At 40.6% G+C, this 24539-nt stretch overlaps 1 long non-coding RNA gene and 1 pseudogene across 2 annotated transcripts in view; one reads left to right on the forward strand and one right to left on the reverse strand.

Moving 5' to 3' along the window:
- The window catches only part of LOC124105041 (uncharacterized), a 100724-nt gene extending 80776 nt beyond the window's left edge, over positions 1-19948 (forward strand). Inside the window, exons 3-4 of one of the 2 annotated variants that reach the window (XR_009228426.1) lie at positions 11310-11427; positions 13518-19948. This is a non-coding gene — a long non-coding RNA (uncharacterized LOC124105041). The remainder of the gene's footprint in view (positions 1-11309; positions 11428-13517) is intronic. The other variant, XR_009228427.1, reaches the window with a different exon arrangement.
- Positions 19949-21899: 1951 nt separating this feature from the next.
- On the reverse strand, positions 21900-22348 carry LOC124105039 (nuclear cap-binding protein subunit 2-like; annotated as a pseudogene).
- Positions 22349-24539: the final 2191 nt, after the last annotated feature.

A 24539-nucleotide genomic window follows, 5' to 3' on the forward strand; every position in this document is an offset into this window, starting at 1 on the left:
TCAGGGAGAAGCAATAGGCAGATTGTCAGTCACTTCTCCCTAAACATATATTTTTAAAACCCTCCTTGGGATAACCTGGAAGAGATAAATATCTCTGTGTCCAAGTTCTTGGTCCACATGCCCTTTGCCTGGTGAATAGGAAAAGCCAGGAGAACCACTGTGTCATCCCAGAGGGGACTGTGTGTCCCTGGGCAGGCTGCTTGTCCTCCTGGCTTCATGTCTTTGTGAAATGGGGAGCTCCATCCTGGTCTCAAAGGGAGGCAGATTAAGCCAGAGAGGAAGGTCAGGCAAGGTCATCAGGAGCCCTGGACTGCACAGCTGTTACCCAGCATGTGATTTAATTCCAGGCCCCTCCCACTTGTCAGCCTCAGTGACTTGTCAGGATTGAAAATTGAGGAGTGTTAGACTCCTGGGAGGCTGACCTCAGTTCCCCCATATCTTTGTGTCCTCAAACCCTCATAATGAGATCCTGAAGAGTAGAACTTTCTCTCTCCCCCTGGATTACTTCTTGGGAAGGTGTCTAGTACAAACCTTTTCCTTTGTATAGGATGTTTTATTTTCCCAGGTAAGCTCCACCTCCCACTGCCTTGGCCCTGGGGCCAGTGTTTATGGGTTTCTAATCAGCAAAGACTATCAATTAGCTTAGTTAGAGTCTTCTCCCCTTCAATCTTGGACCTCTCCATTTGCTGTCCCCCTCCCAACTCAGCTTCCCTCATTTCAACTTAGAGAGCAGAGCTGCTGGCTTCATCGCCATAGCAACCAGCAGCTAGGGCCAATTAAGCCATGACTGAATCATTAGACACCTAAGCTGATTATAGAGTCCAAAATATTGGCTGAAAGGAGGAAAACAAGGCAGGTCCGAGCTGCAGAGAGGTGGGCAGCAGAGCTGCTGAGTGCCCCAAACCAATGCCGACCTGGACTCCACGGGAGCCACAGGCTGAGTGTCAACAGCATGGTGCGTGCCCTCAGGCCAGCAAGGGGCACTGCACCCCTTTGCGCTCAGGGAGGGAATTCAGGATTTCTCCCTGCCAACATGCTCCAGACAGAAATTGAGGTCTGGATTTTTAATTAAAATTCCACATAGTAGTCAGAATGCATTCCGAAATTCCCTTGAGTCCTAATCTGGTGGCACCTTTCCTTATCTTGCAAAGTATTCTGTGCCCTTTTCTCTAATGAAGAAAGCATTTCCTACTTGTTTGAAGCCCCCTTGTTCCAGTCAAGCCCCCTAATGTCCTGGCCTATGTTTGTGGGCTTTTAATCACAAAAGTCTCTCAATTAGTGTAATTAGCATAATCAAATTCCAGGCCCCCCTCCCCAACATGGCCAACACTCCAGGTTTCCTGCTGCCTTTTATTTCACTTAGTGATGAAAGGTCTTGGCAGGATTGCCATAGCAACCAGCCACCAGGCAGATTAGGCCAATGTGGGTCTGGACACTGAGATGCAGAGCTGATTATGGGTCTGGAAACTGGGGTGGCCGAACAAGACTACTGGAATTAAGACAAAGAGCTTCTTAACTGGAGAGAGGGGGTGACTGAGCTTCTCAGGACTTCAGCCAACTTCCCCTAGTTTCATCTTTGTCCCCCACCCCACTGTGGGCTTCAGCAGAAGTGGAGAAAGAGAGAGCAGGAGTGAGGGGGCATGTCCACTATTGGGATGATCATCTGGATTTGGCCATGGCCTCAAACCCATAGGGTGAGCACGGTCTTCCCCCCTGGGCATCTCCAGGTCCTATGAATTTGCCTGGCACACTGTAAGTGCTCTTGAAGCTTCATGCCCAGCAGTCCTACCAGAGAGAGCACTACTGCTGAAAAACACTTCCTAATGCAGTGCATTCTTCTGGGAAATGACTCTAAGGAAGACCCTCTGCTATGTGCTATGAGGCTCCTTTCAGTCCTACCAGCCTGCTCTGGTAATCATGGTGTGATTACTTGGAGGCAGGGCCCAGGAGGTGTTAATCACTAACAGGCTCAAGTGCATAAGGCTCTTTTCACCAGCAAGAAATTCCCCCTCCCACTCAACTCCGCCCTCTATATTCACAGGCCCCCACTCATTTACACTGAGATAGCAGAGCTTCTGGCCCCTGCCCGCATCACCATAGCAACCAGAAGCCAGACAGAGTAGGGGACTGTGGCAATCACTGGACACCCAAGCTCAGCTTACTGAGGTGTATGCTGCAGCAGATGGACTGGCTGTGGGCACAAAAATACGCTATTCCCCCTGGGGAGAAGAAGCGCTTAGTGCTCCCAAAGACCCACCCTCAACCTTCATCAGGCAGGTAGTTAGAGTAGGTTTTGTCTCCTTTGGGGTGTAAGCCCTGTATTTGGACCATGATATGTGTCCTTGGGCTCCGTGCTGTCAAGGCTCACCAGGCAGCAGACACCTCCACAGCAGACCTTGTTACCAAGCAAATGCACAGAAGCGAACATAAGCTTGGAATGTGCATTCCCAAGACTGTATCTCCTGCACCAAGCCATGTCAGAGAAAAGGCAGGGGGCTTTGCTGCAACCTTGTGGATTTACTGAGGTCACTCTCTCCACTGTGGGTGCTGCAGTTCACACTTTATCCTCTGTTGTGATTGAGAGGAGGTGTGCCACAAAGGCTCATGTGTGGGATAAAGCAAGAATGTTCAGAGGTGAAAGCATTAGTTTGTGAAAGCTTTAACCTTATTAGTGGAAGAAAATACTAGCATGGATTAACTGGGTGGTAACTGTAGGTAGGCCGTGTGTGGCTGGAGATGTGGGTCACTGGGGACATGCATTTGGTATGCAACTTTTGTCCCTGGTCTGCAGAGCTCTCTCTCTTCTTCCTGGATGCCATATTCTGAGCTACTTCCCTCACAATGCCCTTCACCATGAAGTAGGCATCACCTAGGCCCAGGTCTATGGGGTTGCCCATTGTGTGCAGAATCACGAAACCATGAGCCAAAACATACTTTTCTTCTTCTAAGAGGTGGCTGTTTGTTCTTTTAGTCAGTGTGACCAAAAAAAAAAAAAAAAAAAAACAACTGACTACAGCATCCTGTCTCAGCAAAATTCCATCTAGTACTCAAAGCCCCAGTCTGAGATAATGACACATTTAAAGACAAGAAAGTTCCCAAATGTTTACAAAACTTCCCACCTACCAACAGCTGTGTGTAGATAATCTGCCTACCATCTCAATGCTATGGATAATCTCTCAACATTCCTCTCAAAACTCACCCTCAGTTTATGATGCTCCCAGTTTTCTCTCGCACATCACAAAATTATGCTCCTGTACTAGGTGATTCTGGTCAGTACTGAAACATTCTGCAAATTGTCTCATCTTAGGAAAAAAGAAAGGAAATAATGAAAACCCTACCTTTCTTTCAGGTCCCCCTCCATCTAGCATATCATCCTCAAAGATCACTGTGTCTACTGGGTTTCCCCAACTTTTATTTGCATTTTTCTTTAATCCTCCCCAATTAAACTTTTCCCCTCACAACTCCACTGAAATGGGGTCTGCACATAACCTGTGTGCAACTAAAGCTAGTCGTCGTTTCTGGTCAATAGGGGGCAATACTGGTCTGACTTGACTGAGGAGTGGAAATTGCCACTGTTGATCACTTCCTCCTCCTTTCAATACTTTGCTCCTGTGGTTGACAGCACATTTCTGTGTCGTGGTTCTCCCTCTGCCTCAGTGTCTGCCCCTTTGCAGGGTCATGGCTCAGTCCTTCTTATCTCATTGGCGTGTTCTTGCGGTTGACTCTCTGATATCTTCTCTGTACCTATGCTCACTTCTTGCTATGGTTTGGATCTTTACTGTCTCCAAAAGTCTATAAGATAAAGTATTGGTCCCCAGCTCAGTGCTATTGGGAGGTGGCAAATACTATGAGGTGTGTACTAGCAACCAGTGTTCAGAGCATTGGAGCATTCCATCAGAGACAACTGGAAGCCCAATGCTATTCTCCTTCTCTCTTTTGCTTCTGGGCCATGAGGTAAGTGGTTCTGGTCCATCACGCACTCCCGATGTGTGTGTTGTGCTGCCTCAACAGAGGCCCAAACTGTGGGGCCAATTGATCATGGTATAACTTTCCAGATTTGTAGGCAAAACAAACCCTTTCTTTTTTTCTATTCACTATGTCAGGTGTTCATTAAAGTGATGGAGAGCTGACACTCTGCCTTAGACTATACACAGATTTACGCCTTTGACCTTCTCTATATCAGACAGGAATCACACATTAGTATTTCAAACCAAATCTTTCCCTCTAGTCCAGGCTCACATGTTCAATTGCCTACTCAGTCTAACCACTTGCACCTCCAATATTCAGGCCCAATTCAAATATATCGTTCAAAAAACTGAGGCCCTGAACCCCTGTCCATCACACCTATTCCCATCACTTCACCCATCCAGGAATGTCAACTCTCATCCATTTCCTTGCTCAAGCCAAAACCTTGAGGGCATCTTTGGATTCCTCTCACCTTCACCGTTCATTCATGAGTGCTTTCAGTTATGCCTTCCTTAGAATCTCCAATACCCACAGTGCTCAGTCCCATCTACATGAATCTCTCTGGTGTGCTGTATCATCATGTGTCACTCTCTGACAGCAATGGCCTCCTCACTGAATCCTCTGTTATTGTGTTGCCTCCTGAGTGTCTCTTACTGAAACCATATGTAGGGCCCTTCATATAGATTCTGTCACTTCTCTGCTCAGAAACCCCCTTTTATTTCCTGCCGCACCCACCCTAGGACCATCCAATACTATAAAATCCCATTCACTTCTTTATCTCATCTCCTGTTAGCCTACCATTTCTGCATAAACTCCAGCCACACTGGCGCTCTTCAAATGCCAGGAAATAAAATGTATGGTAAAGAGGGAAGACACATTGGTACTCTAAAGACCTGTGATTCTCTACAACCCATGAACAGCCCAGGGCTTCTTGCATGCAGAGTCCATTGGAGGCTGATGTGGTGAGAAAAGGTCAGACTAATTGGGACCCTCCAGCCAAAGGACTGGATTCTAGAGACTGTACAGCCATGTACAGGAAGGTGCTTATTTTAGTCAGCTATGTCATTGGTACCAGAATATCTGACAAGAACAACACAGATGAGGGAAAGTTTATTTTGGTTCTGGGCCTAAGATGAGGCAGCACATCATGGCAGAAGGGCACGGTGGAGGAAAGGTGCTCAAGCCACGGCAGCCGGTAAGCAGAGAGAGGGGAGGGAAAGGGTCCTCGGGGAAGATGAACCCTTCCAGGTCACAGCCTGTGTCCCACTTCCTCCAGTTATGTCCCCGCTGCCTATAGTGACCACCTAGTCAGGCACTATAGCTAGGATGGACTGATTAGGCTAGAGTTCCCACATTCCAATCATTTCACTGCTGAATATTCCTGTGATAACACAGGAGCTTTTGGAGGACACCTTGCATATGAATCATAGCAATCCCACCCAGAAAAGTCACTCGTATGAACAATTTTAGTCGAGTCACACATTCTCACCTACTGTGCAACCCCATCAGTGAGTTCCACACTTATATACATGTACAGACATGGTTCCTTCCTCTACTCTTCACATGAGTGATTATATGGTTTCATGTGCATGGGAGAATATTTTTCCCCAGGACCATCCCTACACTTGTGGAAGCATATTTGGTTCCAGTGACCTTGCATTTGGATGATGGGACTAGTATGTTGTTAGGTGGCAGGGTTTATGCCGATACATGAAGACCTTCATGTGCAGATATAGAAGCTCAAGCACATGCACAGCTCATCCATCCAGGACAGTCTTCCAGTCCACACTGTGTGTTGCCCTGAGGTAAGTAAGATGTTAGGGAGTGGCGAGGACTGCCTGCCTGTGTTCACCAACAAAGGCATTCATTTTCAAAGTATCTATGTAACAAATGAAATTTATCTTCAAGAGAAGTCACCCCCAATATTGTGAGTTTTCCACTACGAATGAAAGCAAAGAAGGATCTGATCAGACCAGACTTGAAGCTGCACAAAAGTATTTTTACAGAAAAGTCTCTGCAGCCAGTCTGCACAAATGGTGCTGATCATTCTTAGCTCCGTTTTTCCCTATTGTTTTCGAGACATTGGACCTGGTCACTCTTCCTATTCTCCATATAATGTTGGAACATCTACCAAGAGATGTAGACTGTTAGAATCATAAGCTGTAGCATGGAAATAGCGATTGGATAGGGATAGGGGTCTTGGTTTGGAGTGTTAAACCACCATAACCTTTGACCTCTGGCATTTCACCTCAGTTCCTGAAGCTTTGGTTCCCTGACTTGCGAAATGAGAGGCTCAGGTGGTGGAGAGACAGGAGCAAGCTATATGAGGTTCCAAGTATCATGCAGGTCTAACATTCTCAGAGCCAGTAAAACACTGGTTGATGGGAAACACCCTGGCAGGCCTGGGGGATGGGAATTGAACCTCTGCAAGAATGGATCAGTCAAAACTGCAGTTTCTGTGTAGCCAGCTGAGGGTGAGTAAGGCAGCATTGTGGCTTCCAGAGCAGAAACCACCTGGGACTTCCCATAGGTAACTATCAAAATCTACCCAAGCAAGAGAGAGCTTCAGAATTTGGGAAATAGCTGTGTCGAGGAAGACTCCAAGTGCCAGCTCTGGTCAGGGAGGTCATTTCATGACTCACCTGCAGCAGTGTGGAGGTTAAAAGTAACAGGCTACAATTGCTGCTGGCCACTCCATCAGTCTGCACACCCCTCCCTTTTCTCTGGAGGAGCTCTATGTGTAGCAGAGGGGAATGTCAGAGATGGAGACCAGTTTGCAATGGCTGAAACCCTGAAGGGATCAGTTTGGGGTTGTGGGCAGGAGGGATTCTGATAGCTTTTTTGATAAATCCCTCAAATTCCTTCCAAGCAATTTATCTGCTAAGAATTTTTCACCCTCATGCATTGAATTTGTTGATTTGCATTTTTCCTACATAATCACTTCTTGAACAAAGCTTTTGCACAGCACTGTCTTTATTCTCTTCATTTCTTTTTCATTGTTGTATTAAAAACAAGCAAACGACCAAATCCTGGTTGTGCCTCTTTGAAAAATAATCAGCGAGGGAGGAAAAGCATCATTTTGGCAAATTAGAAATTAGCAATTTGAATTGAAACCCCAGTGGTAGGAACTCATTGACTTAACTCTCTGACCCTAATAACCTTTGGATCCTGAAGTCAGGTTGCAAAGCCACCATTATTACAAATGGGTAAAGGACCTCAGGTGTCTGGTCATGTTCTTTCCCAAAGTCTGACCAGAAAACTGCTTTGATATGCAAGAAACAGGCAGGGATGCTTCCCTCCCACTGGCCAGAGTCACAATCAAAAATCATAAACCCCACTACTATTTCCAGAGTCCTAGACCTCTGGTGCATTCTCACTGCCTCATCAAGCACCTTGGAATTTCAAGGATGGACATAGGGGTCTCATTAAAATCCCAGATGAGCCCCTCTCCAATATCATTCAGGAAATTCTGTCCACTCTTGAGTCCCAGAGAGTCCAGATCCTCCATGATCTTGAAGCACCTTGTGAACTTGAACCAGTGGCCCATCTTGTCCTTAAATCCCGATAAACTGTTTCCTGCATCCAACTCCAGGACAGGGTGTCTACCATCTAACACCACAAGGGTCCTTCTCATTCATTCATTGCTTTGTGTATTCAACACACAGTTCATGAAGCATTTTGGACATGGCAGTTATTGCACAAGATACTGGGGATGAATGGGGGCCTGAACCTCCCTGTGGCCTTGTCCTTCCAGTAGTCTCACCAGGTATAATACTGATAGTCACGCTGAGCTCTGAGAGTAAAATAGAAGCAACAGCATACCCAGGAGGGACCAAAAGCATTCCATCTTCATCCCTTCCTCCACCCTCCACAATCATTTGTGGGTCCTGAAGACTGAATGGTGGCTCTGGAAACCCCATATCTACATAAAGATATTCCCTGTGGCTTTGCATTTCAGCTAATTGAGTTTGGATATCTATAGCACAATAGAATGAACTCCAGAGCCCTACTGCTTACGTCTCCCACTAAACAACTGTCAAGCTTGGATCACAGAATGTGTTTGCTTTTCACCAATTCTTTAGGGAATTCTGAATTTCATCTTGAGTCTCTGTGGAATCTGATCAGGGGCTCTGGGAATAGCCACTATTCTCCTAAAAGATCACCTCAAGATGTTGGTTCTCTTTTTCTTTCCACCAAAGATTGCAACTCCTTCCCCATGATTTTCTGTCAGTAGCTTCCAGTGTGCATGTGTGCTTATCAAAAAGAAATGGATGTGCAGGCACATGACACCACCAGGGCTAAACACAATCCCATTAATTGAATACATTTTGACAGTCAATTTCTGGCTTCAAATTTCAGACCTCAAAGTACTTTGTGATGCAATGATGATTCCCATTTACCTCCAATTTCTGTTTTGACATTCTGAAGCCTTGAGTCTAGTCTAGCTACAATTACTGACCTGCGAGTGCTTTAGAAGCACCCACACATACCCCTTTACACCTTTACTCTTGAATCAGTCACGTTTTTTGAGTTTTCCATCCTACGATACAGGCTGCCTCCATTTCCTGACAAGTACAATGCTCTGAAATTTAAAACCCAGTGCCAACTTCTAGACTCTATCCCCACTGGTGACTCTGAAGCCAGAGAACACTGTGGGCCTCTTTTTGATCAGTACAGTGCTGTGAGGATTCCAGAAGTCATGGAGAGTTCAGGTCCAGAAATCCTGTTTTATAAACTGCATTGCAATTCAAAGTCCATTCTCTACTCTGTTTGGGGTTTACCCACCCTGCCTGCAGTCCACCTCAGCCTTTTTTCAGACAACTCTCCTGAAGGTATTGGCTTAGAGCCCAGTGCATTCCTGTTGCAAGGGCAACATTTTATTTTGACATTGGTGTATTTCCCCTGTGCTGTGAAATAGATTTTCCATTTGATCATTCTTAAGTATGTCCATTCTACTTTGTTTTTATTAAATAAATTATCAGATACAGATCCATTTCTTTGCAGGATCTTCTCAAATATTCTTTGCATTATCTTCTGAAGTATTATCCTTATTGATTGTTATAGTCTCTGTGTGTGAACATATTTTGATATAATTTCCCAGTCTGCCATAACATGTACATCATCAGGAATGATGTGTTTTCTTCCCCCAGTTTTGTGTCTAAGGCAGATATTATGTTTGTTCCTTTAATATTCATTTCTTTGTTCAAGCATAGTGAGAAGTGAGGAGTTAAATCTTAAAAATTATTAATAGTGATGGAAGATATTGTTTATCTTCTCCTCATGTTGACTTGCATTTCCCAATATTTCCTATGCCAATATTTATTTATAACAATCTATGTTTAAAATAAGATTGAAATATTTAATAAATCAGTAGTTACAACCAAGAGAAACCCAAATAAATGCATTTTTATTTTATTCATTTGCATTGCTATGAAAACTGACCCTCCTATATCCTATTCATAAAACTGAAAAGTGTTATGGTTCATTATACAGTTGTCCTAGAAAATATGTGACATCACCTACAATTTCATGTATCTTCTGACCCTGACATTCTTATCTCATAGAATTGTTCCTAAATCAACATTCTTTCATGGGAACAATGTTTTCATTATAATAATGTTTAGCACAGTGATGACTTCAAAATTGCTAAAACATGCTTTAAGGAAGAAAGGATTTGGGCTTGAGGATATAGCTCAGTGGTTGAATGCTTGCATAGCATGTCCATGGCTGGACGTCTCTATAACGATCACTTTGATACTATGATATTAGCAATTTTTTTATTTTTGCACATACATCTATACATATTACACATATGTGTGTATATATACATATATAGTTATATATCTTTGTCTATTATGCGTCCAACAATTCATGTCATTTTTTGATGTGGTTTAAGGTTAGCTGTAGACAACATTACTTTCCAACCCTAGATAATATATCATATGAATATTTAGAGTTTAATATTTGGCTATTGTTCCTTTTTTCTTTTGAGTTAAAATTTACATAAAGATACTGGCAAATCAGAACTATACCAGTTATTTACGTTTTTAATGGTTGTATGGACCTTTATTTTATTCATTTATTTATACTCGGTGCTGAGAATCGAACCCAGTGCCTCACACATGCGAGGCAAGTGCTCTACCACTGAGCCACAACCCCAGCCCCAGTTATTTAGTTTTGACAAATACATATACATGTAACACAAAACTCTATATATTTAGAGAACTTTATAATTCCCCCAGAACCATTCCTCAGGTCTCTTCCCAGTCAGTGACCACTCTCTTCCTTCACAGGCAAATACTGGTTTCCTTTTTTTTGTATAGATTTCTTGTGATATTTCTAGGACTTCATATAAATGGTGTCATATAGTCCTCTGTGTTCTTGTTTAACCGAGCAAAAAGGTTTTGAGATTCATAGTGTCATATATATGGGTATATTTTTCCTTTTGTTGATGAGAAGTACTACATTGTATGGATACACCAGAGTTAGTATGTGTCATCTCCTTGTAAACTATAAAAAGAAAAAAAAGATAAGAAACCTTTGTGTGTACAAAGAAAAATATATTCTGATATCCTATACCCAAATAGTGATACCAGTTTTTTTTATAAATGACAGTATTTGTGTGTCATTGGATAAACTGACCTTCAAAAGCACTTACTCAGACTGATGAACTCACTCTTTATAATATTTCCATTCCTAGTGATTTCTTTTTTGTTAATTCATACCAAATAATATCACTAAATTAAAAATGAACTAGAGTTGGTGAATTGTCAACAAAATTTTGCAATATTATTTCTTAGCATATTCTGTACCAAGATATGTTTTTAAAAGTCCTTTGTATACCACCCAGGTTATTCAGATACTCAGGGTAATGTTGAATGTGTAATGAAGGAGGACTAAGAATACTCCAAAGACTCTTTGCCAGGCCATAGAGGAGGAAAATTTAGAACTGCATAGGCAGACAGGGCAAGATGGAGAATGAGGAAGTCAGTAGCAGGCCCAGACAGTATGAGCACAAAGAGAGTCCACCAATAATAGAAACTTCCCAGTTGATAAAAGTGCTCATGGACCTGAGTGGGGGACCTGATCAGGCCGACACTTCCATGCTCATGCACACAAGTGAGCATTCAATAAAAAGACTAAGATAAACGTGTGGACAGGAGGGGTACCAATGAGCAACAATGAGGGGAGTGTGGAGAAGGGAGGAGATAAAAAGGGAGGAAAACCCAAAGCCCATCAAAAGAACAAGTCAATCCTTTCCTGTCAATCCTTTCCTCCTGGGCCCCTTCTCTTCAGGGAAGTCTGTTACTTTGTTTCTTTTGCTCTTGCAATAAATCTTTTAGCTTGCTATTCTTTGTGTCCTGTTCTTCAATTCTTTGCTGAGTGGAGACAACGAACCCAAGACCCCTAGACGGTAACAAACGCGGGGGCTCATCCGGGATCAGGACCACCGACTCAAAGGTCAGTAGCAGTCACATTAAACGGCTGATGAGACCTGCAAAGTGACAGTTGATCGTCTGGCACTTCTTTGATTCTCTAAGGCTGGGAAAGTCCCCTGCCACAGTTATCAAGGCTGAATTCCAAGACTGATTCATTTTGCTTTTCTGAGTGGGTACAAAATGAGCAATAGACCCCACTGTCCTAGACAACACTGGTACAGTTTCTTCTCCTCTTTGTGGGAGAGAACTCTATCTTCAGATGTAAGGCTGCTAATAGGTCGTTTATGTCCTCCACTGGTTCCTTGTCCCTTCTGTCAGGGGGACTATCCATGGCAAGAAGAGAAGACCACTCCCAATCTGGAAGAACTTCCTTCCTTTCTGAGACATTTAAGTGATCATATCCCCCTATCTCAAAAAAGCATGAGGGAAATAAAAAGAGATTGGGGAGGGGGAAAGGAAGAGGCAACTATGATAGTGGCTAGCCATCTTCTTCATTTTGTTTGTGCAGCACTTTGGAAAGCAAGGACTAGGTGGGTTTCAATGCCATATTCCTGGGTGGAATTTCTTTACACTAGGCTGGCAAGTGACTCCTTAGATGAAACGGTGACAAAAGAATTCACTAGAAGGGTGCCCTCCCTACAAATCCTTTCCCTCCTGGCAGCCATCAATCCTTTTGTGCTAGCAGTACTTTGGGAGATACACGTATTCAAGGAATGGAGACACCAAAGATATCTTGGTTACAAAAAGAAATATCGGGGACCTAGACCACTGGCCATGAATAAGCTTGGCTAGTCCCTATCAGGTCATGATAGACTTGGGCCAAGACAGTCTACTGGACTGCAGGCTGGAGCCACCATTCTGGATTTATAAAAGAGTGAGATGGGGATTAGGCAACCCCCATCAAGACCTCATCTTTCTTTTTGTTTCCAGATGGGATCCAATTCTCTCAAAATCCCACAAGGCTCACCTCTCTCCTGTCTGCTCAAAAACTGGGTTAAGATGAATCCCCAATTAAAATGAAAATCCTTGATTTTCTTTTGCACTGAGGCTTGGCCTTAGTACCCATTGGGAGATGGAGAACAATGGCCACCAGAGGGGACTCTAAACTATAGTATCATTCAACAGTTAGATCTATTCTGTAAACAGGAGGGTAAATGGAGTGATGTTCCTTATGCACAATTGTTCTTTTGTCTAAAGGATCACTCTAAACTAGCAAAGGATTATAAACTTAACACTCAGACCTTGGCAGTCTTATGCTGCTCTAAACTGGAAATAAAAACCCCAGAAAAGGAAAATCCCTTGCTTGAGGATAATAAACCTCCATCAGACTAAAAGGAAATCCCACCTGCTCCACTTACAGAGCAGGTTCCTGTTCCCAAGCCCTCTTCCCGGCTTTATTCTAGTCTAAGGGGACCAAAGACAGAGGAAGTATGCTTAAAACCATGCCCTCTTTATTCAGGGGCAAACTTTCCCATGGTCAGGAAATGCCAAAATGCTTCTTACCCAGGTGTTTCCCCTTAGGCGAATGCCAGGAAGAAAATTTTTACCTGAGATGGTACACATTCCTTTCTCACTCACTGAACTAAAAAGTATAAGAGAGGACCTAGGTGGCTACATCAAAAACCTGGAACAATATATTCAGACCTTCTAACAGCTATCAAACCTTTATGACTTAACATGGAAAGATGTTGCTTTTGGGCCAAACCCTGACTACCCTGGAAAGATAAAGGGTTCTACAAAAGGCTATTAATAGTGGAAATGATTACTATATTCTCAGGGAGGAAAGGTGACAGTGACAGGAAGAAGTTGGGATATTCCCACCAGTGACCAAGTCGTCCCATTTACAGAACTACATTGGAATATGGACACGGATACGGATGATTGGGACAGACATCACTTCTAATAATGTGTGATGGAAGGATTAAGAAGGGCCCAGGTCAAACCCTTCATTTATGCCCAGATGGCCACTGTGATTCAGGGTAAAAAGGAGCCACTGATAACCAAAAATTCAGAGGCTCTGGGAGGTCATTACCAAACATACTAATATTGAGCCAGGGTTATAGACAAAGGAAATCATTCTTAAAGATAAACTCATGACCCAATTCCCTCCAGACATACAGATAAAGCTCCAAAAACTGGCTGTGGAACAGGGAACAACATTGGACCAGTTGGTCCAGGATGCTACAGCAGTCTTCTATAATCAGGACCTAGAAAAGGAAAAAGAAAGGACGAATAACATGGAGAATTGATGGCAGCCATGCAAGCAGGTCCCAGCAGTACTCCTCCACCTCCTGCTTCTCATGCAGGAAAGAAGGCTGTTTTAAAAAGTATTGTCCCCAGAGGAGTCAACCACCTATTGGATTGCCTCCTGGATCTTGTCCTCTGTGTCAAGGAACCATCAGAAGGTGAGATGTCCTTGGAACCTGAGGGGATCAAGGTTGTCACATACAGTTCCCAATGACAGGTCCAGGGGCTTTCTTTATGGCTCCTATGACTGAAGTCCAGTTTCAGGAGCCCCAGATAAACTTTTTGTAGACAGGCACCATATAAACTTCCTTCCTGATATGGGAACACGATTCTTAGACCTGTCCTTCTCTCCAGGACCTCAGTCCCAAGACAAGTAACCATTTGGGGCATATAGGGCTAGGCCCTTGAGAGATATTTTACTAGTTCTCTTGCTTATAAATGGGGTGTTTTCCACTTCTGACACTCCTTTTTCATCATGCCAGAGACCTCAACCCCTATATTAGAAAGAGACCTATTAATCTCAATTAAGGGTCAAGTTGTTACCATCTGGGGCATATAATTATCTACCTTTAATAAAGACAAAGTGGACCCCACAATTTGGTCAGATATCAACTCAATAGAAAGACTAAAACCCTTGTCAAAATTCATTTTAAAAATCCTTCCTACTTTCCTTGCCAAAGACAGTACTCCTTACATTCTGAGATTAAGGAGGGACTTATACCTATTATGTTGAATTTTAAATGAGAAGGAGTTTTGGTAGAAAAGTCCTCATAATACTCCTATATTGGAGTCTCACAAAGAGTTCCAATAAATAGAGAACATTTAAGCATCTTCATTTAGTCAAGGAGACAGTGGTCCTTCTATACCCACTGATTACAAATCCATACACTCTCCTTAACCAGATTCCCCAGGGAACTACATATTATACTGTCCTAGACTTAAAAGATGCATTTTTCTGAATTTTTCTACATTCAAAGAGTCAGTCTCTATTCCCCTTTGAGGATCCTACCCATAAAGCTGGACAGTTATTTGGACAGTTCTTCCCCAAGAATTCAGAGGAAGCCCCCATCTGTCTGGACAAGTATTGGCACAGGACCTCATGGATTTTTTTATACCCTGAAACAGTGTTACTGTAATATGTAGATGACCTTCTCTTATGTGGACCTTTAGAAAGTGACTTCTGAAGGGGCAAGCTCTCTTCTCAATTTCCTGGCCAATTTCCTTAGAAAATGCTCAATTGTGCCTGCCTGGGTTACATACTTGGGCGTTATACTGGAAGGTGACAATTGAAAGCTTGGCCCAAAAAGAATTCAAACCATACTGTAATATCCCCTTACTCAGAGAGTGAAACAACTCATGGCCTTTCTGAGAACAACTAATATTATAAAATTTGGAATATGTGCAGAAAGCAAGACCCCTTTATCAGTGCCTCAAAAAGGCACAGGGAAACTCACATGCCATCATTAACTCAACTCCAGAGATTTTTTAAAAAGGCCTTCAATACATTAAAAACAGCTCTTACCCAGGCACCTACCTTGACTTTACCCACTCAAACAACCTTTCAAGTATATGTTACAGTCATTTGGGGCCCCCTCCCCATCCAGTGAGTTATCTAAATAAAGAATTGGACAAGGTGGCCAAGGGGTGGCCTGGATGTCTTAGAGCTGTGGCTGCAGTGGGACTCTTAATCCCTAAGGTATATAAACTTATTCTGGGAAGGCCCCTGACAATATTTACCTCCCATGATATAGGAGGAATTCTAAATTCTAAATGTAGTCTTAGGATAACAGATAGCCAACAGATAGCCATATACTTAAATATTTGGCCCTTTTTGTTAGAAGAATCCAAAATTACCTGAAAACTTATCAAAACCTCAATCTTTCTTACCTGAGATAGAGGAAAAAACCCTTTCCATTCTTGTGAAGAAGTTTTAATGAAAAATTATGCCATCAGACTGGATATATCTGATCATCCTATTGATAACCCTGACCTTACACTATCTACATGAAGTTCATTGGTGTTTAATGGAATTGGAGATCCAGATATGTGGTGGTAACAGATTTGGGGGTACTTAAATCAGGGCCACTTCCCACCAATACCAATGCCAAACTGGTGGAACTAGTTCTCTCACCCAAGCACTGGAACATTCCAAGGATAAAAGGGTCAATATACATACTGATTCCAAATGTGTTTTTCTTATACTTCACACCCATGCAACTATCTGGAAAAAGAAAGGATTATTCACTACTGCTGGCACTCATGTTGGTGTCAAGGAGATTCTTTGTCTCCTAGAGGCAATTTTCCTGCCCTCTCAGGTGGCAGTTATTTATGTCCCTGGTCATCAAAAAGAGGAAGACACAATAGTTAAAGGAAATAGGGTTGTGAATATAGCAGCCAAGGCTGCCACTTTACAGAGTTCCACATTTGCCCTGTTCCTATAGGAAAACTTCTTTTTGCCCCCTGAATACCCTCAATAATTGGCAGAGGAGGCTCAACAGGCTGTAACTCAAGAATACCAGTTAGATCATAGAGCATAGTGGGTTTCTCCTGAGGGAATCCCATAACTTCCTCAAACATCTCAATCAAAGATTTTAAAGTCTTTCTATAACCTCTACCATTTGGGAAGAGATAATACTCTTATTATACATTTGGGGTATTATATTATAATACCCCAAAAAATGTTTTCAGGAAAGGGCTTCAAAGTCACAGTCCAACAGATCATTCAGAGTTGTGAAATCTGTCAGTGGGTTGATTCTTTCAATAAATATTTCTGCCCTCCTGGAGATGATGGGTCTGATTGACCCATCAGATTGACAATTAGATTTTAACCATATGCCTGGGGGAACAAATTAAAATATTTACTGGTTCTGGTAGATACATTCACTGGATGGGTAAAAGCCTTTCCTTGTAAATCTGAAAAGGTTATATAAGTTGTAAAGGTCTTATTTCAAAAAGTTATTCCTTAATTCTGTCTCCCTCAGAGTCTTCAGAGTGATAATGGACCCACCTTTAAGACAAAAATAATGCAAAAATTCTCTCAAGCATTAGGAATAAAATCTTACCTTCATTGCTCATGGAGATCTCAGTCTTTAGACAAAGTCAAAAAAGACTAATAAATGTCTGAAGAGACACTTAATCAAACTCCTCTGGGAAACCCAGATCCCATGTATTAAGTTGTTGCCATTGGCTCTAATAGGGCTAAAAAATACCCCTGGCTGACAGGGTCTAACTCCATTTGAGTCCCTATATGGAAGGCCATTTTTGTCCAGTAATTTACTTTTGGATTCTGAGACCCCACAATTAGTATCTCATGTAACTCAGTTGGTCAAGTTTCAACAGATTCTTACAAAAATTTGACAAGAACTTCTTGAGAGAGGTCATCAAGGGCCCCCCCTCTTCTGAAATCTTGTTCTAATAAAAACTACAGATTTAAACAAGTGGTTACATACTCTAAACTGGGAGGGATTTTACCCTGTAATCATGTCCACCCCTTTAGCAGCTTATATGGCAGGACAAGACTACTAGATACATCATAACTATCTTAAAGAATGGAGACCCCCTCTTGAGTCCACCCACCACAATGGAGATTCCTACAGACCACTACACCTGTGAGACAACGAAGATCTCAATTTCCTGTGTTAATGAGCTAAGTGATATAATTGTTATTCGTCTCTTTGTTGCAATACCGCTGGCTTTGCTACTTACTATAGGACTAGCAGTAATGGCTCCAGAAGATTGTAACACTACATGTAGGCTATCTTTGGCATTAACTTATTTTAAATAATCTTGCTTTGCATATTGAAGCTTTTGCCTATGCTCTCTTAAACATGGCTAAGCCCTTATTACTCTTATAACCCTTGGTTGTTATAACAATCACCATCTCCTTTACCAGCCAAGGTACAGGTTTTACATTGGGTCCTTGGGGAGATAATTCATTAGTTAATTTTTTACAGACTATCAGTATTGGAAATGGACTTTCCAATTGTTGGATTTGCCACCCACTTCACACATCTATTAGAGTCATGTGCCTGTGTGTGTTAGGAATTTAACCCTTACCCTTACTTCAGAATGAACCAAGATGAAACCTTTATAAATATCTTTCCAGATATTATACTGTTTTCTGTGTGCTGAGCTTACACCCTGCTTTTACCACTCTAATAAGATGGAAGTACTTTATGCTCTATACTATCAATCCAACAGGTCATGTTGTCCCTGCTGGGAACTATGTTCTACTCAATACAGTGCTCAAAGCCAATATTTCCCAAATTATTCCCCTTTATATGATAACTACTCTCCTAACTTGACCCATTGGTACCCCAGTGCTTACACCTACCTAAACAGAAACTGGCACCCCTATGTGGATGACTGTTCTATATGTTAGGGACAGATCTCTGTCACTTGGCAGGTGGCTTTCAGCCATACACCTAAAGCCATACACCATGATGTCATTAACCCTGCCTGTGCCTCCTGAAGCTCTGTCTAGCTCATGTATAGATTCTTCTCTGTGGGTCCTCAAAATCCTTCTTGGTTAAATCACTCAGCCATCCACAGGCATGTGCCCCTCCAGGATACACATTTATATATGGCCCCAACAACTACCTGTTACCCTTTGAGGGTAATCCTGTTCCCCAGCTTACAAACCAAGTTATCACCTATCCTTGTATTGATAATGTCCAATTTATGGGCCCTTGTGCCGGTATGCTTGAACAGCAGGGGATAGGAGTTAACATACATAATATCACACAGTCAAGATCCAGGAGAGCACTAGGATTAATGAGCAGCTATGGACCTTGTGGTGCCATGGGCTAGATTTAGTTACCATGAAGTCATTCTCAAAAATCCCACTAATACCCTAGAAATATTTGCAGAAAGCACAGACTAGGCTCTTTAAGGATTATAAGGATCCTTAGACTCTCTTGCTAATGTGATCCTGACAATCATCTGGCTTTGGACTACTTATTGGCCAGTGAAGGAGGAGTCTGTATGGTAATCAACAAAATCTGTTACACAAACATCATTAATACAGAAACAGTAAAAATCAATATAAAAATTTAAAAACAGGCACCATGGCTTCATAGATATAACCAGGTAATTGAACCAAATACAATTTGAGCCACAGTCAGGACAGCTATCCCTTCATTAACTTTGTTTTTCCCTTAATTGGGCCCCCTATTAATTTTCATTAAAAATCTAATCTTTGCACCTTGTATTCTCAATACATTAACTTGCCTTATCCATTCCAGGCTGAAAGCCATTAAGATGCAGATGGCTGTACAGATGGAAACCTGCATAAATGTACCTGCCAGTTTTTACTGAGGGCCTTTGGACTATCCTGACGACACCTCTTCGTCTTAAACTCTCCTCGGGAGGACACTCAGACTCAATCTTCACTACGCCCCTTTTCAGCTTGAAGTAGCCAGAGCGGTCATCATCCCAACTCCCTACAATAGTCAGGGTGTCCTCTGAGGGGGGATTGAGGGAGATTCAGAAATGCATAGGTAGTCAGGGCAAGATGGCAAATGAGGAAGTCATGGGCAGGCCCAGACAGTATGAGCACAAAGAGGGTCCTCCAGTAAGGAAAACTTGCCAGTTGAAAAAGTGCTCATGAACACGAGCAAGGAATCCAATCAGGCAGACATTTCTGTGCTTGTGTACACAAGTACGAGATCCAATAAAAAGACTAAGATAGATGCATGGACATCAGGAGTATCAATGATAGGAGAATGGAAAGGAGAGAAGATTTTAAAAAAAGGAATGGGAGGAATATCCAAAGAACAAGTCAGTACTTCCTTATGGAACTCCCAACTCCTGGGCCCCTTCACTTAAGAGAAGTCTGTTACTTTGTTTCTTTTGCTCTTGCAATAAATCCTTTAGCTTGCTATTCTTTGTGTCCTGTTCTTCAATTCTTTGCTGAGCAGAGACAATGAACCCAAGATCCCTAAACAGTAACACAGAGAGATTAGTTTCTTAATCATAAAGAAGGAATAAGGAATAGGGCAATGTTTATAACAAAATATGAAGAAAACCATAAGTAGCCAAAATTTACAGGATTCATGAACTTGACCAATTTCAAACTCTTCTCAATCATCAAGCAAACATCATAAAATACTTTCATCATGTTCATATGGTCCAGGACATGGCAGAGACATTTGATGGGCATCCTCTAGAGGACTCAGAGAAACTAGACTCATATATCCAACTAGCTACTGGACATAAACACTTGATGTTTCATTATACCCAAAATGTAATATTTGCACAAGGCAATTTTAATCATAATAATACCATGGGACAGTCTTCTAAGAAATCAGACTACAATGCAAATATTTTGAATATTGTGACATTTGTTATATTAATTCAATACAGTAAGCTAATTCATTTAAAATTTTTGTTTGCATTTTCATTTCACAAATACTGGATATTGTGTATTAAATCAGTGCATAAAAATAAGTTTAAAAAAGGAAGAAAACACAAGAAAACAAAAAGAAAAGCAGCAACCTTAAGAAAAAAAACTATTATGATTTGGATCTAGCTCCATGTTGTGTGTGTGTGTGTGTGTGTGTGTGTGTGCATGAATGCATGTGCGTATAAATTCACGTGTATGTGGAACTTTAGATATATCCTTATATATTATTTGAGAGGGATAGAATAACACTCTTCCAGAATTTTCCATGTTGTCCTCCAGGTTTTTCTATACTGTCACATGTGGCAGAATTTCCTTATTTATTTATTTATTTTTATATGTTGGTCCAACTTTATTGAAACCTGTTACAAAAGACAGAATTCAAATTAGAATCATTGTCCTTGGTTTTAAGGCCAGTAGATCTGAGTTATATTTTACTGCAAAAGAATATAAAATATATCAGTTCAAAACACAGTGAAAAAGAAATTTAAAAATTAACATGGTATCTTTATTATATCAAATATTTGCAAATACTTCCTTCTTAGGCACTGAAAACTAGTTACATCTCTTTTAAAAATCCAAATAACCAGTTTGGAATTTAATGGGAAAACTCACATTTACTGCAGCATGAAATATGTTCACAATGAGGTGCTAGAAGCCAGAAGATACTTTGTTTCTAGATGGACAATCACATTTATTCATATCAGTGAAAATTATATTAGACTAGTAGCTTTAAATGGGCAACAGATAACATATAATGTTAAAAAATCGTCTCTTGCTTTACAAATGCAAATAACTTCCCTACACTCCCCTCTATTAAGGCTGGAACCTCAATAAACATAACTTGGAAAAAACTTAAATGCGAGAATTGACTGAAATAGACATTTCCTGAAGGAAGCTTTTATGTTTGTTTTTGCTAAGCAGTCTCACTTCAAGCTCTTTTTAAAAAATCTTCAAGCTCTTTTTAAAAAATCCTCTCTGTTCCCAATTTTACTCTGAAAAAGAAAAAAAAATATGATTGACCAAACAGGAACCTTCAACATGTGAGGGGAATATTATAACTCATGTTCCCTGATATTTCATCCCATTTCTTACTGATTGTGTCTTCCCTTATCTATTAGAGTATTTGATGTTCTCCATATCACAAACCCCTTGCTTTTTTAATCTTTAGGTAAAACACAAAAATTTGTTTAGGAAATACTCAAGTCCTGCACCCAATTCATAATATATAAAACATGGAAGCAAGTAGTGTGCCCTGGAACTGTCTCAAGCTCTTGTACAAACTATTTAGGAAGGTTCCTTGATCTCTAAGTTTGCCTTTAGAGATTAGAATTCAACATAGAAAACAAACTCAGTTGTTGAACACCTGTCCCTAATTTAGAGCTAATCTATATAACATAGCAAAATTCAACTTATTAAACCTTGTCTCATACAAACAACAAAAAAAATCATTCCAGGTCCCAATGTAGATCATTAACCCACTTAGAATCAAACATGGTAAAACAAATTTTCACATTCTTTCCAATCTTCCTGAAAGAAGGATGGTATTTGTGGCTAACAGCTCAGTCAACACTATACATCAAGTTGTTGTGGAGGAATACAATTTTTGACCTGGCTATCATTTTGGTAAACTGACACATGGCCAAGATTCTAAGAATAAAATTAAAGGCATTCTTGGATTCTGTCCTTCAGTAATTTCCAGAAGAAAACCATAAAGTGGCTTCCAGCTCAGAAGAGACATTGAACAAAGTTTAGTAAAAATGGCTTGGTTTGCAGACTTTGGTTAATGTTCTTCAACAAATTCAACAGACATAAGGAGTGAATTTTCACAACAGGGCTCTGACTACTCACTGGTTTTATGCCAGTTTTCCATAGTCTCCTCTGTCAGCATCATGGTCCTGTTAATACTCATCTTGTATTGGCCCCCAAGATGCTCATGTCTATACTGCCTGATTTTCTTAAAGCCTGTATCCTAGTCATTGTGAATGATTTAGTCATCCATTTACATATTGCATGTCATTTTCTGCATCTGTGCTTGAATAGTATTGCACAAAATAGAATCCTCATGCTGTTTTTTTAATATTATCCTGACTATCGTGATTTTCTTTATGTCACCCCTTTTGCTGAAGGGTTCATAAATTTGTTCTTTAATTATGTAAAAAGAAAATTTTTCAATGTTTAGCTTTTATTTAGTAATTGTTCTTGTTCTTCATTGTCACCCCAGAAGTGCTGGTCCTGGTCCTGGCTCAGCTCGACATAGGAGTCTGCACAGCACCTTTAGGAGGCCACCCAACATAGTGCAGAGAGGTGAACCAGGAATTCCTTATTTTGTAAGACTGAATAGTATTGCTTGGCAATATTTTCTTTATCTATTTATCTGATAATAGCTATTTATGTTATAGCCAAATCTTGGATATTGTGAATAATTCTGCAAAGACCATAAAAGTATAAATACCTTTTCAGGGTCCTGGTTTCAATTCTTTTGAATGCATACCTATAAGTGGGATTGACAGATCATATGGTAGTTCTTAGATTTTTTTTGAGGAATCTCCATACTGTTTTCCATAGCAGTTGCACCATGTAAATTCCACCAACAGTGTAGAAGGGTTCCAACTTCTCCACATCTTTGCCAACACTTGTTAACTTGTTTTTTAATAATAGCCATCCTAACAGGTATAAAGTGATATCTCAATGAGGTTTTGATTTGAATTTTCCCAAGGATACTGAGCACATTTTACATATAATTGTTGGCACTTTGCATGTCTTCTTTGCAGAAATATTGGTTGAATTCTTTGTCTATTTTTAATTTCATTCTTGGGGTTTTTTCTCTTGTGTCAGTTCCTTATATATTTGATACATTAACATCTTAGCAGATACATTTTTAGCAAATCTTTTCTTCCATTTTGAATTCTGTCTCTTTGTTGAGTGTTTTCTTCTCTGTGAAGAAGGTTTTCAGTTATATGTCATCTTGTTATCTATTTTTATTTTTTGTTGCTTGTGCATATGTGTCGTAATCCAACAAATCATTGCTAAATACCAACATCATAAAGCATTTTCCCTGGTCTTCTAGATATTTTACAGTTCAGGTCTTACATTTAAATCTTTAATTCATTTTGAGTTGATTGTTGTGTTTGATGTAAGATAAGGGCCCAATTTCATTTTTTGAATATGGATACCTAGTGTTCCCAATGTTATTTCTTAAAGAAACTATCTTTTCCACATTGAGTATTCTTGGCACCCTGGTTGAAGATCCATTGACTGCATGTGGGTGAATATATTTCTAGGCTCTCTACCATGTTCCATTGGCCTTATTGTCTTTATGACAATACCATACTGTTTTGATTATTATAGTTTTGTAATATATTTTGAAATAAAAAAGGATGATAAATCTGGGTTTGTTTTTCTTTCTCAAGAATCTTTTGACTATTCAATGTCTTTTATGGTCACATGAATTGGAAGGTTTAATTTTTCTGTAAAACATTAGGATTTTGATGGAAATTGCATTGAATATGTAGATTGGTTTTGGTAGTATAGACATTTTAACAATATTAAATCTTCCATTCCAAAACAAATAAATCGAAGGATGTCTTTCCTTGTATTTGTTTGTACTTTAGGTTTTTTTAATCAATGTCTTTGCAGTTCTCAGTGCACAGAACTGTCACCCTCTTGGTCAAAATATTCCTAAGGATTTTATCCTTTTGATGTTATTAAATTGAATCGCTTTCTTTATTTCCTTTTCATATTATTCATTGTCAGCATATGGATATGAAACTGACTTTTGCCGGGTGTGGTGACCCATGCCTATAATTCCAGTGGCACAGAAGGCTGAGGCAGGAGGATCACAAGTTCAAAATCAGCCTCAGCAATGGGGAGGAGCTAAGCAACACAGTGAGACCCTGTCTCTAAATAAAATACAAAGTAGGGCTGGGGATGTGGTTCAGTGGTTGAGTGCCCCTGATTTTAATTCGTGGTACCACCCCCCAAAAAACTGACTTTTATATGCTGATTTTGTAGTATGAAACTTTTATTAGTTCCTATAGATTTTTGGTTCAGTCCTTAGGGTTTTCTATATATTAGATCATATCATCTGAAGAAAGAGATAATTTTATTTACTCTTTTTAGAAGTTTTTTTTTTTGTCTATTTCAGTACTACATTGAATAGAAGTAGAGTGGACATTCTTTCCTTCTTCCTTATCTTAGAGGAAACAATTTTAGTTTTTACCATTGAATATGATATCAGCTGTGGGCTTTTCAATTATGATCTTTATTGTGTTGAGGCAATTTCCCTTTCTTATTAGTTTGTTGAGAGTGTGTATCATAAAAGAATGTTGAATTTTATCAGATGCTTTTTTGCATATATGGACATATCAGAGTGACTTTTCATATATTGAAACATGCTTGCTTTCCAGGGATAAATCCCATTTGGTCATGGTGTATGAACTCTTTAATGTATTGTTGAATTTGGTTTACTGGTATTTTGTTGAAGG

Source organism: Marmota monax, unplaced genomic scaffold (genome assembly GCF_021218885.2).
Source record: "Marmota monax isolate L192 unplaced genomic scaffold, Marmota_monax_Labrador192_F-V1.1 WCK01_AAM20220418_F8-fsc00192, whole genome shotgun sequence".
NCBI lineage: Eukaryota > Metazoa > Chordata > Mammalia > Rodentia > Sciuridae > Marmota > Marmota monax.